General features: G+C 41.7%; 1 protein-coding gene across 2 annotated transcripts in view; it reads left to right on the plus strand.

Annotated features, from left to right (window-relative positions):
• The window catches only part of RHOJ (ras homolog family member J), an 86,108-nt gene that overhangs the window by 38,896 nt on the left and 30,877 nt on the right, over positions 1-16,335 (plus strand). The gene's annotated exons all lie outside the window — the stretch shown is intronic.

The raw sequence follows: 16,335 nt of genomic DNA on the forward strand, positions 1-16,335 counted from the left end.
TTGATGACCTTTTTACAAACCCAAAGGAGACCGCATAGCACAGGGATTCCTGATGTTTCAAAGACCCAGTTCAGGAGTGTCTCAGGCTTCCCTCCCCCACCCCTAGCTCTCTCCTGGCAACAACCGAGGGAACTGGGCCAGCATCCAGGGAAGGGCCCAACCCCAAGTCTGTTTCCCATCACCTTCTCAAGTACTCACTTTCCCCTCCTCCTTTCTCCTCCTGTTCTTACATCTCACCCCTCATCTCCAGTCCCCACCTCTCACCTCTGTCTTCAAAATAGTTCTCTTTCAGTCTCTCCTCTTCCAGTTCACATGTAAGCGAAAGCACAACAGGCAATAAAAATCAAAAAAGTCTTGAATGTTTAAGAAAATTGGGCTTAATAATCAGCCAGTGACATCAAGAGCCTGGTAAGTTTCCAGAAGTTTTCTTCAGAATCTCTACAAAAACCACACTGTGGGGAAAGCCTGGGCTTTGAAATCGGACAAATTTACATTCTACTCCCAGCTCTGAGTCTTACTACTAGTGTGTTCTTGGAAAAATCATATAACCTGAGACTCCTTTTTCCTTAGCTGTTAAAGAGACGTTAAATGAGATCATTCATGTAAAGCACTTAGCACAGTGTCTCCAGGGCAAGTATGCAGGGAATGTTAGCTGTTACTAATCCTGTTATCACCGCACCCCCCCATTTCTTGCACTTAGCTTTACTTTAATGACTAGGACTCAAGATAAATTTTTAATAATTTTTTCTCTGTAACAGTATGTGGGATAAGAAAATTTTCTACTGTTTTTTTATATACATTTATAAGAATTCAGCTTTATTTTATGCTATCTGGGGCTAGCCTAGAAACCTAAACATTGAGGGGAGGTGTGGAGGGAGGTTGGATTCCAAGTTGTTAATTCAGCTTGACAAACCAGATCACAGTCTGCTTGCACGTTTATAAGAGAAGACCTTAGAGTCAGCCCTTGGTGGAAATGGACTCCTTAATTCCTTTTAACTGTTCCCTGGGCTCCTACCCAGTTCCATGTCACAGGTCTGGAGACAGAATTGGAAGAGGAGGCAGAACAAGGCAGGAATCAGAGAGAAGTGGAACTCATCAGGGAGGCTCCTGAGAGGCATGAGGGTCTTGGCCCTTGTTGTGAGATGAAGTGAAGAATGGAGTAACCAGATCAAAGGCTAAGCAGAAGTTTGTGTAATTGTGTTGAAACAATCCACTGAGGCTTTCTCAGGGGACACACTCAGTATGTATTGGCTCTGCAGGCCCTCAGCAAGTCTCTTGAGCAGTGGACTTGGAAGGTCAAGTCCTTGACTTGGCAGGGTACATCCTACAGCCAGCCCACAGTTCTAGAGTAGCATCTCCAATGGCCGTTTCCCGCTCACCAAACGTATCTGAATTTTCCAAAGCATGAAATGTGTTATGAAAACCTTTGCTGTATGCTGACTCTACCCTCTTTTCATCCCTCTTCTCTTTCTACTTCCCTCTTGCCGGTAGGCCTAGACCCTAGTGTAAGTCTAGTAAGTTGGTGAAAAAAAATAGAGAAAAAAGATCAAGAAGGGAAGAAGTGATTAAATTTTTCATTGCTTTTTGTCTGGGAGGAAACTATACAAACTTCTATTGGCAAACACAAACTATCTTTTTACCCATATGAAAGTGAATTATCTCCTCATATCTGAATATGTCCTTGGGAAAAATTATCACAGAGGTCGCTGCTAAATCTTTCTTTTGCCTCTTCTCACCTATGTGTTCCATCTGAAATGAGATAGATTTCCTATATAAACTACGCTTGTAGCCCCAAGTAGTTTCATACAAAAAAATTATGATGTAGATCATTGACCAGATATGTTTATCTTTTGATTAGTATTTTGAAAATTAGTATATTGAAACATATTTTCTTTCGTAATACAGTGATTCTACAAATTCAAATATGGGCAAAATTTTAATAATTTATATCAAGGTAAGTATGATTAAATTGAGTGGAACATTTGTAAAGCTAAAAAGAATAATAAAATACTTCAGTTTGGGAACTCATTGACTTACATGCCTTAAATCTGAGTCAGATTTCCCCTGATACCAGTGTTATGGAAAAAGGATTTTTCTCCCTCCCATCCAACCCAATTTATTATTTATTACTGCTTTTTTCCATTTAAGCTTCCTTTGTCATTGTAAGGTAATCAGAAGGAAATTCCATATTTTGCTATTTCAAGTTGATGTCAGAATCAGAAAAATGATGGCAGTTTGGCCTCCTAGATAATGGTCTTTTCTTCTGCAGTTACATCAACTCAATATTGATTTCTGTTTCCTAACACTGCTCTCTTTCCTCTATTTACCATTCATTCATTGGACAAATGTTTACTGTCATGCTGGAGCCACGGTGAACAAGGCAGACACAGTCCTTATATCATTGCAAGTTACAGGGGTAGTCCTAGCTTCCAGTGAAGTTTTATCCATGACTTACACAACATCTTTCAGCCCTGCTTTCTCAGGATTGCCTCTCTTCTCAAAGAGATTTCTTTTCAGAGTTCCAAAAAATGGCTACAGCAGCTACCTCATCCTTTCACTTTCTTTATTTTATACCTCAAATAAAGAACCTGGAATTGAGTCTTGTTGGTCCCAACTTGTCCAACTTGAGCCATGTGCCAACTCCCAACCAATCAATGTGATCAGGGATATAGAATATGTGATAGGCTTGCAGTAATCACAGCTCACTCTGAGAACTAGTCAGAGCCCATTGCATGATGCTGAGAACCTCAGAGCACTTTTAGGAGACAGAGGAAGGTATGAAATGGATGCTGGAAGGAACTAGATAACATCCACTACACTACCTTCCTTACAGAGCTAATAGCCTCTGCAAAGGGGCAGGACAATGGGAACTCACCAACTCAGTGTACGCATGAATCGTTTCTGATACATGACGACTAACAAGTGTGTAGTCCTGGGAATCTTCCCATAGCAACAGGATGCAGGCCGATTTTTCTGCTAAAAAACCACCACTAAGCAGCCACCATATGCCCAGAACTGGCAGTGATTTAGAGGTGAAACACGTCATGTCCAATTAGCCTACACTTTGATTCATGCAGTGCCTAAGAATTTACTTTTATTTATAGAGTCAAGGTTTCAGATAACTTTGATAAGAGGTGCTGTAAGTTAAAGTGTTTACAAAGATGTTAGTTTCCTCAGTTAATCATGATCTAATTTTCCACATGTAGAGCTGGTTAGAGAAAACTGCAAATAGCTGGCTCCATTCAAATCTCACATTAGCAAAAATATTCCTTCTGCACCTTGTTTACAGGCTTAAGTATCGGATTTAATTCTAATTCATGTTACATCTCATCATTAATCTAATGCTCTGTGGCAGTGGTTCTTAATCTTAGCCACCCAATGGACGCACTTGAGAGAGGGGCGTGGTTAGAATATGTCTGTGCCCAAGTCTCAGCCCCAGAAATGCCGTTATCATTGGTCCAGGGTGTGGCCAAGGTTAAGAACCAGGGCTCTAAGTAGAATCTCATTAGGGATGATAATATGTCTCCTAGGAAACCTGCCCAATTTGCAAATACAACTAATTTAGACACTAGAGCCAACCAGTTAAGAAACGGTTGAAGTTTATTTAGGATTAAATCAAATTCAGAAATAGGGAGAAATGTTCCCTAGATCAACAGCAAAGCACCTATCTGTGCCTGCTTTTGCCACCATCACCATACACACATCTCCACCTCTCTACTGCCACCCCCTGGTCTACGCTACCATCACCTTCCTGGGCCACTGCAACAGGCTCCCAGTTCTCTCTTGCCTGCTGTCACACAGCAGCCAGAGTGAGCTTCTTAAAATATAAATCAGAATGTGGCATTTCCTTCCTCAGAAACCTTCAAAGGATTCCCACTGCTTATGCTAAAAAATACACAAGCTTTCCAGGCCATTGTCTGCAAACTCCCTCATTCATTACATGACCGCCACACTGACCTTTCATTTCCTCCACATCTTTCCAATCTCACGCACTCTGTGCGTGTTTTTCCTTCTGCCTAGAATGCCCTACACACACACACACACACACACAAAGCCTAATCTCTTCCCTCTATACACACATGCTTTGCCTTGCTCATTTTACTTATTGCTATAGTCTCGCCTGATATGTCACCTCCTCAAATATGTTGTCCCTGACCCCTAATATAAAATGACTCCTCGGTTTTATACTCTCCTAGTGCCGGATTTTATATCTTCCTAGGATGGGAGTGCTTGTACAGCATCTGGCTCCCCCTCTAGACGGTAAGCTCCCTGAAGACAAGGGTGGTTCTGTTTTGCTCACCCACGTATGTCCCAGTACCAAGCACTGCCCCAACCCATAGTAGATGCTCAATAAATATTCATCATAAATGAAGGAGGTGTGTTTTATTATACCATTTACTTACACTGAGGGATATTGTAAAAAAAAAATAGCTTCTAAAGGTAATTATAGCCATGTTTACTCTAGATGATGTTTAGAATCCTGTTCACTGCATTATATTGATATAAATGTTTTCTTTATGAAGAGCCATAGGAAAGAGTTTTTTAGTTTCAGTTCTAGGAATAGTTATGTATCTCTTGAGTAACCAGTTGGTGTTTTGCTACCATATTCCATAAATCATCCTATTTTGATTCTATAATGAGTCTATTCATCATTAACCAATTAGGTTTCCCTCTCTGCTTTGACTGATAAGCTCAGAGTCAGATTTATAAACCTCCCCAAACCCGTCCCCTGTCAGCACCAGAACAGATTCTCGTGACATGGATTCTGCATTCTAACCTTGCTGCAGTTTAATCTAATCAGTCCTTCCTTCATTTTCCCTCAGCTCCTCATTTTTAATTATAATGTATTTATAAACCATCTTAAATACTCTCTGTAAATAAGCAAGACATAGTAAATAAATTAAATAATGAAAAATAACTTATTCTATGAAAAGAGAAAGCATATCTATGTGATGAGTTGTGTTTCAGGGGTATCAATAAATGACCCTCTTTTCCCTACTTGAGAGAGAGAGAAAGGAGTCAAACAGAAAAAGAGCAGAATGGGTTTAAGCACATAACCCATCACAAACAGTATTGGAAAACAAAGGCATATGGAGGGAAGGAGGGAGGATGAGAGAGAGAAGGGAAACAGCTTTTACATCTGTGGCAGACAGATCTCAAGGGGAAAGGAGAAGGGCTGAGCAGTGCGCACCCAGCTACTGTTCTCAAATTTACCAGTCAGATCATTCTCTCCACTCCTCTGGGGGCAGTCAAGCCAAGAGTATTAATATTAAGTGATGCCTTCACATGGAAACATTCAGCCAAGGGAAAGCATGCCTCCTCTCCCCAAACATTATTGATGTTACAACATTTGTTTCAGCTAGTAGATATTTTATAACATAAAGTTACTCTATTAGTTTCCTATTGCTGCTGTAACAAATTACCGAAAGCTTATCATCTTATTTTCTTATTTCTGACCTCCAGAAATGTATCTCATTCAACAATTGGTTTAGCCAAAAAGTTCACTCAGGTTTGTGTATAAGATGTTACGAAACATCCGAACAAACTTTTTGGCCAGCCCAATACAATCAAGGTTTCAGCAGAGCTGCATTCCTGCAGGCTACAGGGGAGACTGCATTCCTCGCCTTTTCCAGCCTCTAGAGGTCACCCTCATTTCTTGCCTTTGCATCACTCCAACCTCTTCCGTCCTGACATCTCTGACTTATTCTTCCGCCCTCTCTATCCCTTATAAGGATCCTTGTGGTTACATCGAGTCCACCAGGTAATCCAGGATAATCTCCCCAACTCAAAATCCTGAACCTAATCATACCTTCAAAGTCCCTTTTGCTATATAAGGTAACATATTCACAGGTTTTGGGGATAAGGAGCTGGGCATCTTTGGGCGACCATTATTCTACCTACAATTGTTACACTAAATAGATATCTGTGGATGTCCCGAGGTATGAATTTGGGATAAGCTTAAAACCATATCAAAGAACTCTCTCCAGTATCTGATACCATCCATTCAAACCAGTTCGTGTATTCCAACAGTTCAGTCCAAAGACAAGATATAAAATGCTTTTTCACCCTGGAAAAGTAGTTCAGGAATATTCCTAAGCTGATTTTAACCCTTAAAAAAAATGGCTCCTTCCCAATTAATAGCTCTCTAGCATGCAGCTGTGATGAAAGAGGCTATTCTGTTATTCCTCCTGCCTGGAATTCACCATTTCCAAACCCTCTCTGCCCTTTCTACCCCTTGCTCCTTGCGTCTCCTAACCTCCCTTCATTCCTTCACTCCCAGAAATGCAACAGTGTCATAAAGATGGGAAAAGAAGCATCTCTTAAGAATAGGAATGTAAAGGGGAGATAACATTTAACAGAGAAATTTGGAAATTCTCCATAATTGTTCAAGAAGGATTTGCCTTGATGTTTAGATTTTTTTTTCTGGTCCTGCTGCTAGCCCTGGGTTATATACATAGTTCATTCCTCTTGCCTTTCCTTATTCTCCCCACAATGCTCCCAAGAAGCATGGAGTTGGTGTGATGACAGAGCCAGTCCCTGGCAGAGATCGGGGTCAAGGGTTTGGGCTGCTGCCCCCAGACTATGAAACTGAGAACTTCAACGTCTGCCTTATGTCACACAAGCCTGGATCAGGGTTGTCTCAACTGTCAGTGCCGGGGACTAGCCAAACACTCCATCACTGTCTATCTTGGAGTATGCCCAAGGCAAGGGTTCAATAGCTTCCCTTGTTTCCTAGAATTGATCAGTTTCAATTCAACAATTGTATCTCTGTCATCCCTAGAAAGTATCACCAAGGCCTCCTGCTGTGATTTCCTGAGTGCTAGGAAAGCTACAGTCTCACATAAACTCCCCTCCAGCATACCAGATGCTCCTGAGATCCTATCAGAGACTTATCAGTCTGATGTGATCCTGTCCAAAATATATACCCTCTTGTTGGGGGCAGGGCAGATCTTAAGCTATCCGTTCATTCAACAAATACCCATTTATTGAACATCCATTACTTTCTCTTTTTTTATTAATTTTTATTGGAGTATAGTTGCTTTACAATGTTGCTTTCATTTCTGCTATACAGCAAAGTGAATCAGCTATATGTACACATATATCCCCTCTTTTTTTGGATTTCCTTCCTATTTAGGTCACCACAGAGCACTGAGTAGAGTTCCCTGTGCTATACAGTAGGTTCTCATTAGTTATCTATTTTACACACAGTAGTGTATGTATGTCAATCCCATTCTGCCAATTCATCCCACCCTCCCCTTTCCCCCTTGGTATCCATACGTTTGTTCTCTACATCTGTGCAAATAAGTTCCTCTGGATCATTTTTCTAGATTCCACATATAAGCGATATTATACATTTGGTTTTCTATTTCTGACGTATTTCACTCCGTATGACAGTCTCTAGGTCCATCCACGTCTCTGCAAATGGCACCGTCAAGACACTGTGCAGGGTCCTAGAAGTTTGTCTTTGCCTGTAAGGAGTTCACAGTCTACTCAGCTATTGAGCATTTGTGGAACCTCAGTGTGCTGGGGAGTGGGGAGGGGGAGACAAGAGGATAGATTTTGATAGAGAAGAGGAAAGAAGGATACCAATCCCTAGGCCAGGGGAGGAGGAAGTGGGGTGAGGGGAGCTCACCCAGAGAAGATAAACTTGTCTGACTTCACCAGCTGCCCGTAAAGCCATGTCCACACGGGCCCTTACAGTGGACAGACAGCAATAGTAGCTACTTCCGCAGGTCCAGAAACGCATTCTTGTAACTTAGGTCACAGAACTTCGAAAAGACACTCAAAAATCCCCACATAGAAGAAAGCACTTTGGTTTTTGTTATACTCCAAGCTGCCGGGTATAATCTACTGAAATACTGAAATAAATGACTGAGAAAATCAGCCCTTTTCATGGTCCCATTTGCCCAAATCATTTGCCTCCCTCCCTTTCTTCATGCTCTCACATTGTGAGGTCAATTTCCCCTCAGTAATGACCCAGGGGAGTTAGACAACATTTTCCAAGCCTGAAGATTACTTGTTTCTAATTCCTTCTTTTCACAGTCCTCTTTTTTGGCTGCAATTCCTTCCATGCCTCAAATCCCCACTGAGGAAACTGGCAGCCCCATCAGGAGGCTTCCCCCATCGCAGGTGCTTTGGGCTCTTTGGAGGATCAGTAAGGTGACTATGCCCCACCCTCTTCATTTCTGAAGCCTAGTGAGGGAGCTGTGAGAGTGAGTACTCCAGCTGAGGACCAGATGCGGTTTCCTTTCTGCATTGCCTTTGTAGGGTTCATTTCCTCATATATATATACACCATATTTAAGGGAAGGATAAGAGCCTTGTCACTTGAAGTGTGGCCTGCAGAGCAGTAGCAAGAGCACCAGCTAGAAGCTTATTAGAAATGTAAATTCTCAAGCCTCACCCAGGCCCGCTGCATCAGAATCTGCACATTAATAAGAACCATCATTACCACCCCACCCCACCTCCCCATCCTTTCCCCAACATCCTCGTGATTCGTGTGCACCTCTTGATGACAGCAGGGGATAAAAGCAGCTCCTGCTCTGCTCTCTCCCCATCTCACACTCAGGTGAAGGGCCCCCTGCTCCACGTGCTATCTTTTCTCTCTCCATTTTGCAGCTACATTTCTTGGAGCCTGAAGAAGTAGCTCTTGCCTTGACGTCACCCAGGATGCCACCTAGACCATTAATAGAGGGTTGCTCTGAGTCATGGGTGACCAAGCCATTTGCAAATCAGCACCTTTATTTATCAACTTCATGCTTCTATAGCTCATGCCCTGTGTCCCTCACCTGCCACACTATACACCCACTGGCCCTGGCACTCCCCTAACAAACTCTGTCATGAAAAATATCCTTTTATTATTCACTTGTTGAGTCCCTATGGTGGGCCAGACATTATGCTATACACTTGTCCTCTAGCTGAGAGCTTGTAGATCAGTCTGTACAGTGCTGCTCTAGAGTGCTTGTATTAGTCAGGGTTCTCCAGAGAAATAGAACCAGTAGGATGTAAATATATAGAGAAAAATTTATTATAAGGGATTGGCTCAGGTGATTAGAGGGACTGGGAGTTCCATATCTGCAATGTGGACCAGCAGGCTTAAGACCCAGGAGAGCCAACGGTACAGATGGGGTCCAAAGGCAATCTGTTGGAGAATTCCCTATGACTCAGGGGAGGGCTGGTCTTTTCATTCTATTCAAGCCTTCGAGTGATTAGGTAGGCCCACCCACATTATGGAGGACAATCTGCTTTCCTGATCAAAATGCTAATCTTATCCAAAAATACCCTCACAGAAACACACAGAATAATATCTGACCAAATACCTAGGTTTTCCATGGTCCAGCCAAGTTGACACATAAAATTAATCATCACAGCCCTTATTACAAATTCATAATGTGAGGAGACGGGGAGACATGAGCATCACAAGGTAGGGACAGCAGAGCTGCAGCAAAGATAATAGACATGTCGCTGTAGCCTTCCTGACCGTGCCAACCCTTTGGTCTTCTGCAATGTCCTTGGTCTACCTTTGTTCCTTTATCAATGTCCTCATGGAAGACAGGACTCGATAGTGTATAATTCCATCCAGGAAAGAACAGGCGCGACAGAAGTGATAAGAGTTTCTTTCTCAGCTCTCTCTCCACCCATCCTAGGCACCCCTGACAGCTAGCCACTCAAGGACCAAGCCCAGGCCCATACGCCCTTCCTGACGCAGCCAGCTCAAATAGGGAGTTTAATAATCCTTCAGAATAGTGTGGGTTTTCCCAGTTGGAGAGTCATAGGTCAAGACAGAGGGAAGGACAGAGAAGCCACACGTCAGAGAGCTTCTAGGTGACCAGGTCAGTTTAGGGCAACCCTGGAGCGATCTGAGCTAGGCCCAAACCGCCTAGGTATCCAGACTGAACCAGCTCCTGGACCTGCCCTGGGGTGGAGCCCCCCCTGGGCTTGCAAAGATTGATGCCAATTAGGATAACCCACCCCCTCCCCGAGTCCTCTTTCCTTCCTCTCCATCTTATTTCTCACTCCCACCCCCAATTTCTGTCCCCAGCAAATTTGACTTTTCTCCTTTTTGATACAGAAATTTCTCTGTAGTAACTGGTAAAGCCTCCCCAGCTCCACGGCCCCACCGGCTCCTGAATGCCTAACTTCACGTTCTCTAGACCCCGGTGCGAGTGGCCGGTGGTATTCACACCCCTCCACACACGCAGTCCTGGTCCCGTGTCCACATGGCTTCCACGGGCACCACCTCCTTTTGCTTCTGACCAATTAGTGATGGCTCAAGAGGACCATCATCTTATCTCTATCCCCTTTCTAGCCCTGAGCCTTTCACCTTCTGGTCTAGCAGAGTCTGCAGTTTCACCTACTTATGGTGTCCTTGACGAGGCGGTTGTTTACACTGCTGAGTGTCTGTGGGTTCCAGGAGAAAGACATAGTGCTATATCCTAAGAGTTTGGCAAACAACCCCTTGACTGATAAAACAAATACCTGCATTATAAGTGTGTCGGGGACACAGGAACGGATATTAAATTACAAATGTTTAGTATCCTTCCCTTTCCCCTAGTCCTTCTCACCCCCTCCCCCTTTCGCTGAAGAGAGAACGTGCCTCTGGCTACTCAGATTCCCTCTGCTTCAAAGCCCAAAGGAGAGTGCCACTCAAGCCTCGGCTCTCTCGTGTTGACAGAAACGAGACAGATATTTATGGAAGGTGTGCTGGTGATGAACGGAGGGGAGGCGCAAAACGTCAAGGCTGAGGTAGGCTAGGAAAAATACTGAGAAGAAAATGATTTTAAGAGCAGTGCTGTAGTTTATGATTTGAATCCCCACTTTGGTGTCCTTATCTTCCACTTAAGGTCAGAATGGTCTATGAGGACTTTGGGTGGTTCGTGTTGTGTGTCCTTGAATGTGAAACCACATGAGACCATACCACGTGGTTCCCCACTTATTTGTTACATTTTTTAAGCACTTGAAAATATACAGAAACTCTACTAAAGTAATGGTATCTCACCTAAAACCTGGCAGAAAAGCATCAGCAAAACCAACAATAAGAATTCAAAGCCTCAGATTGCTAATCCACTGACCCAGTTGACCTTAGGTGCCAAGCATTTCATGAAGCATCTTTCTAGATTTGGGTGACAGTGCACATCACACGTTCAGATGAGCTGACATTCAGGGTATCTTTTTACTGGCTATGAGCCTCTCCTTAGCAGGACTGACTAGCCATGAATTTTACATTGCTAACAAGCATCCCCCCTCTTCTTTTTAGATGGTTTGAAGAAAAACAATTGGGGAAAAATACGTGAACAAGGACGTAAAAGTGGTAGATATTACCTTATGCAAATTCTGAGAAAATACTTAATAAAGTTATGCAATACAGTCTCAGATATTAATTGCAGAAAAGATCCAAGAACTGTTTTATCTCAAATTGTCACACATCCTCCTTTGATCATAATTAACCAGCAACTATTAATATTTCTTGACAGTTCTTAAGAGCCAGAAAATAAAGTTGCTACCTGATAAGAACCCCATATTAGACTAAGATAAATGAAATAAATGGGAGAAAACCACAAATACATAAAATTCTAGGATCCTGAATAACAAAGAGGCAAATGAGAATATATAATTCAGGACAACCACCATGCAAAAAAGTAGAAACCAGCAGAAAAAATCATTTCATGTTCTCCAAATAGTCTCGTAATACTTTGGAAAAGAAGTTATTGAGAGCAAAAACACACACCCTAAATATTCACTTGGCTAGTTTATTTCACTCTGCCTAGGCATCGTTCTATATTTAGAACCAATTTACTGCTGTTGTCTTTACAGCTCATATACTTCTTTCGGTTTACAACGAATACATTTGGCAGATTCCAACATCCTCAAGTGCACGATATTTTCTTGGTACTTTTGAAATGCAAATATAGGTAGGGCATTAGTGGTTCATCATAATTCTCTGAAAAAGATGAATCGCTCTGCAATACACAGTTCAGAAACCTCTACTGCAGTAGACCTATTCATCACATGTTCCTCCTTATATAAATACAAGCTTGGCACTACAGCCTAAAATAAATCTGGATGAGCCTAAGACAAAATTAGAGAATAAACCAAGAAGAAATGGTAGAACTTACATGATGGGAGACAACTTAGATGACATTGAATACAATCTACATATAACAGTAATAAGAACAAGATATCCACAATTGTTGAGCACCCAAATGTCTTTTTTTTTTTCTTTCTGATTTACATGTTCATGGTAACCAAGTATGGAAAAAATAAAAAGTGTTTTCTATAAATATTTTTACATATTCAATATAGAATCTTATCTCCTAGTCCCTAGAGATTATATCCTACATATTTTACCTCAATGTTCTTTAAAATGTTCCATCGTAAGGCTGTTTCAAAACTGATGAGGGCCAGTCCGCAATTACTGAACATTTAGGTTGTTTCCAACTGTTATTATTATAAACTTTTTGATGATATACGGTCTTATACATATACATTCTTGTGCATTTGTATGACTATTCCTAGGGATACCTTGCAAAAATAGGATTGCTGAGTCAGAGGTAGAACGCTGGTTAGGCTTTAGATCTATACTACCAAATGACTTGACAGAAAACTTAAATCAATTTACATTTCCTCCAGCAGCGTATAAGTGCCACATCTTCATGTATTCACCAGCCCTGGGTGTCACTCTCTTCATCTTTGCCAGTTCAACAAGCCAAAGATTGCATCTTGTTTAATTTGATTTTTTTCACTCCAAATATTCATTGGCCCTTTATTTGTAAATTTTCTGTATTCTTTATATATTTTCTTTTGGATTATTATTCTTATCAATGAGAAAGAACCCTTATGCATCAAAGAAAATAAACTTTTTGACCATTTTCCACAATATATGTGAACATACGTGTTTAAGTCAACATGTCATTTTCTTTATGGTTTTCTTCATTTGCTTTTTTTATATTTTCAGTCCTTTTTTTATTTCTGAACAGTCATCAGCTATCCAAATGCCACGAATTGGCTGCTTCGTCCTTTCCCGTTGCCACTTATCATGTCCTAAATCCTTACATACGTAGCTTAGGTTCGGTGGCTGAGATTCTTGTTCTGGTCCATTGATGCTTGTGCTGATGTTATACTGCTTTGATACCTTTTGTAATACAGGTTAACATATAGTAGCATAATTATCCTGTCAGTCTCTTTTAATCATTAGCTATTCTCCCCAACTGCATTTTGAATATAATTGCTATAATCACTCAATTTAATACTTTCACCTTTAAATTGATCTAACATCTTTTTTTTTATGAATAGTGAATCTTTTGAATGAACACATGTCTGAATGGGATTATTTTTCAAAATCTATTCTTACATTTCTCTTCCAAATATTTTTTTAAAATTCAGTGATTTCTTTTCCCAACATTTCCATGAGAAGATCTAACATTTTTACGATACAGATCTTCCCACCCCAGACCATGAGCTGTTTCCCCATCTTTCTTCTTTTATGTATCTCAGCAAAGTGCTTTTTTATGCTTTTTTTATAAAGGTCTTCCTATTATTAGACACTTTATAGTTTTTGTTGTTACTGTGAAAAGGATATTTTCCATCATATTTTCTACGTAGTTATAGCAGGTACCTGATAGAATTTTTATGAGCCTAATAATTCATTGAACACTTCACAAGAACACACTATTCCACTTTTATCATCACCTAGGTGTTTTAATTTCCTTAGTGACTATTTCTAGCCAAGGAGGGGAGAGGACTGCTACATACAGACCCCCTTGTGCCTGTATTGTGTGTCAGATAGGATCAAAAAGATAATATCTGTGTAGCATTTTATAAATTTTAACTTTTTTCCCTTACATTACCTCATCTGTTATTCACAAAACTGTCTAAAGTGGATGGGATATTCTAATCAAGTTATTATTATTATCTTAAAGATAAGAAAACTGAGATTCAGATCTGAATCACTCACTTAGAGAGTTTGATAAAAATGCAGACTTCTGGGCCCCACCCCAGACCTATTTCCTTAGAATCTTAGGGGTGGGGTGTGAAACCATGAGACCTGTGTTTTCAAACTAGCTTTGCCTGGTGGCTGCCCTGGAACACTGATTTCAGTAAGTCAAGGTCAAGGCTGAAAATGAAAGTTTCTGCCTCCAAGTTAAGTATCTATTTCACCATCCCTCAATGGCAGCTTAATTATCATGAGTTTCTAGCAATGTATGAATGTCACTGAAGAAGCTGGCATGGTTTGTTTTGTTTTGTTTTCTAAAGTATCTCTTTATACAGAGGATCCTGCAAAAAGCACACTCTGGTTTGCAGACCACATACCTCAATGTTCAGGCTTCACTTATAATTCAGTCACTTCTCTCCAAAGTCTTAACCCAAAGACAGCAACCCTGTACTCTGCGTAGCTAACACGAGGGAGACAGGCTACTGTAGCTTAAATGGCCAGAGTGAACCTCTGGTTATGTTGGCAGTGGTCCTGCCCCACTGATGGAGTCCAGCAGCCTCGTAGCTGGTGAGAGCTGCTTGGAAAAATGGTAGAGTGCCCCCACCATGGATCCCACCCAGTGGAGCCACGTTCCCATGGCATCCCCTCATGACAGGTAGGCCAGTGCTAGTGTAGGACACCATTGCTGGCAAGCTCATCCTACCACTTAGTGTCCAGAAAAGCTCCTGGTGACCTTTTGGGCCAAAGACTCATCTAGAGAAAATAGATGCCTCAGAGAAAACTTCTATTTTGGTGGGAGTTTAACTCACTTTTCAGACACTCAATCAATATTTCTGGAGTCACATGTCAGGCTCATGCTACATGCTGGTACATAAGGATAAATGATACTTTAAGGCCCAATGAGCAAGTAAGCTTGGAAAGAGGCTTAAGGTACTTGGGGAGCATCGAGGAGGAGTTACAGAAGTGAGTTTTCCAGATTATGGACATTTTCCAGGTTACGGAAGTTTTCCAGACTGCCGGGTGTGGGGGAAGCATTCCAGAATTTCTTTTCCAGATTTCCAGAGGGAGCAGTTTGAATAAAGACATTGTAAGTTTAAAAGATTGCAAGAAGTTTGGATTGTAGGAGGGTGAAAAACACAAGAGATCTGGAAAGGTAAACTGGAGGCCAGATTACAAGTACACTCTTGGGAAGTATTTGAATTTTATCTCAGAGATGGTTAGCAGCCACAGCCACATTAACTCTGGTAGTGGTGAGGAAAAAGGAGCACAGAAGACAGAGCCTGGAGAAACGAATGTGGATTAGGGGCCTTTTGCAATTGACAAGGCTGGGGTGAGGGGCTGCATGGGGACAGCTACACAGGTGGTAAAGAGGAGTCCGATTCTAGAGATGCTTAGCAGGTAGAATTGGCAGGATGTAGAGACCAAATGAATGTTGAGGAAGGAAGGGTGAGGCCAAGCAAGGCTCTAAAATCCCAGGATGTGAGTGTTATGGAATCGTGGCTCTGTCTTTGGTTTGGCCTCATCCCCAGTCAGTTCCAAGAGCCCTGGAACTGCACGAGCTCCTCCCCTTCCTCTTGCCTTTCATCCACCTCCTTCTCCTCCTCCCCCTCCTCTGTCATCAAACAAGTACTGACAAGGGTAGACCTTTCCTGAACGCCCAGCCCACACCCAAATTCATTCCAGCAAGCTCTGTTCCCAAAAATATTGTTAAGAAGCCATTTGCTCAGTGACACCACCTTATATTTGTGTTAGCTTTCTTGTACACAATTTTTATACTCCTGATCTCCTTTTCTCCTCAAACTTCCAGTAAGAAAATTGAGAACTTAGGGAAGCTGTGACTTGCCCAAAGTCCCAGAGTTCGTTCACAGTGAGTTCAGGCCTCCAACCAGTTCTTCTGCCTTAAAATCTGGGGTGGTTACAATTTCAAACACTTGCACACCAAATCCCCTATCACAATAGGCATATCTAAAGGAGAAAAAAATATGACCAGGGATGGAGATGCATGGCAGATGTATGTCACCCTGCTCAGATGGAACTCTTATTACTGTAGGACGAATATACAGACCTAACAAAAGAAAACTCTCAGCTCAGAGTGTTAATAGATTCTCAGGAAACCTGTTTGGTTTTCCTCTCAGTCTTTGTTCTATGGAAACGGACCTCACGCCAGCACATGAAATAAGAGACTTGCCTGAACAAATTTTATTTCACACACATACACACACATGCAGGCTGCTGCTTAGGAAACAAGAGGCAATCTCTGAAAAGAAGGGAAACGAGCTGGCTGAGGGGGGCCAGGGTAGATGGATGAGGTTTTCGAGTCACCTTAACAGGAACATTAAGTTGGAAGGATGAAATCCCACCAGGAAGGACGGCACCACCATTCATATTTATGAAACTGTATTA

This window comes from Hippopotamus amphibius, chromosome 4 (genome assembly GCF_030028045.1).
Source record: "Hippopotamus amphibius kiboko isolate mHipAmp2 chromosome 4, mHipAmp2.hap2, whole genome shotgun sequence".
NCBI lineage: Eukaryota > Metazoa > Chordata > Mammalia > Artiodactyla > Hippopotamidae > Hippopotamus > Hippopotamus amphibius.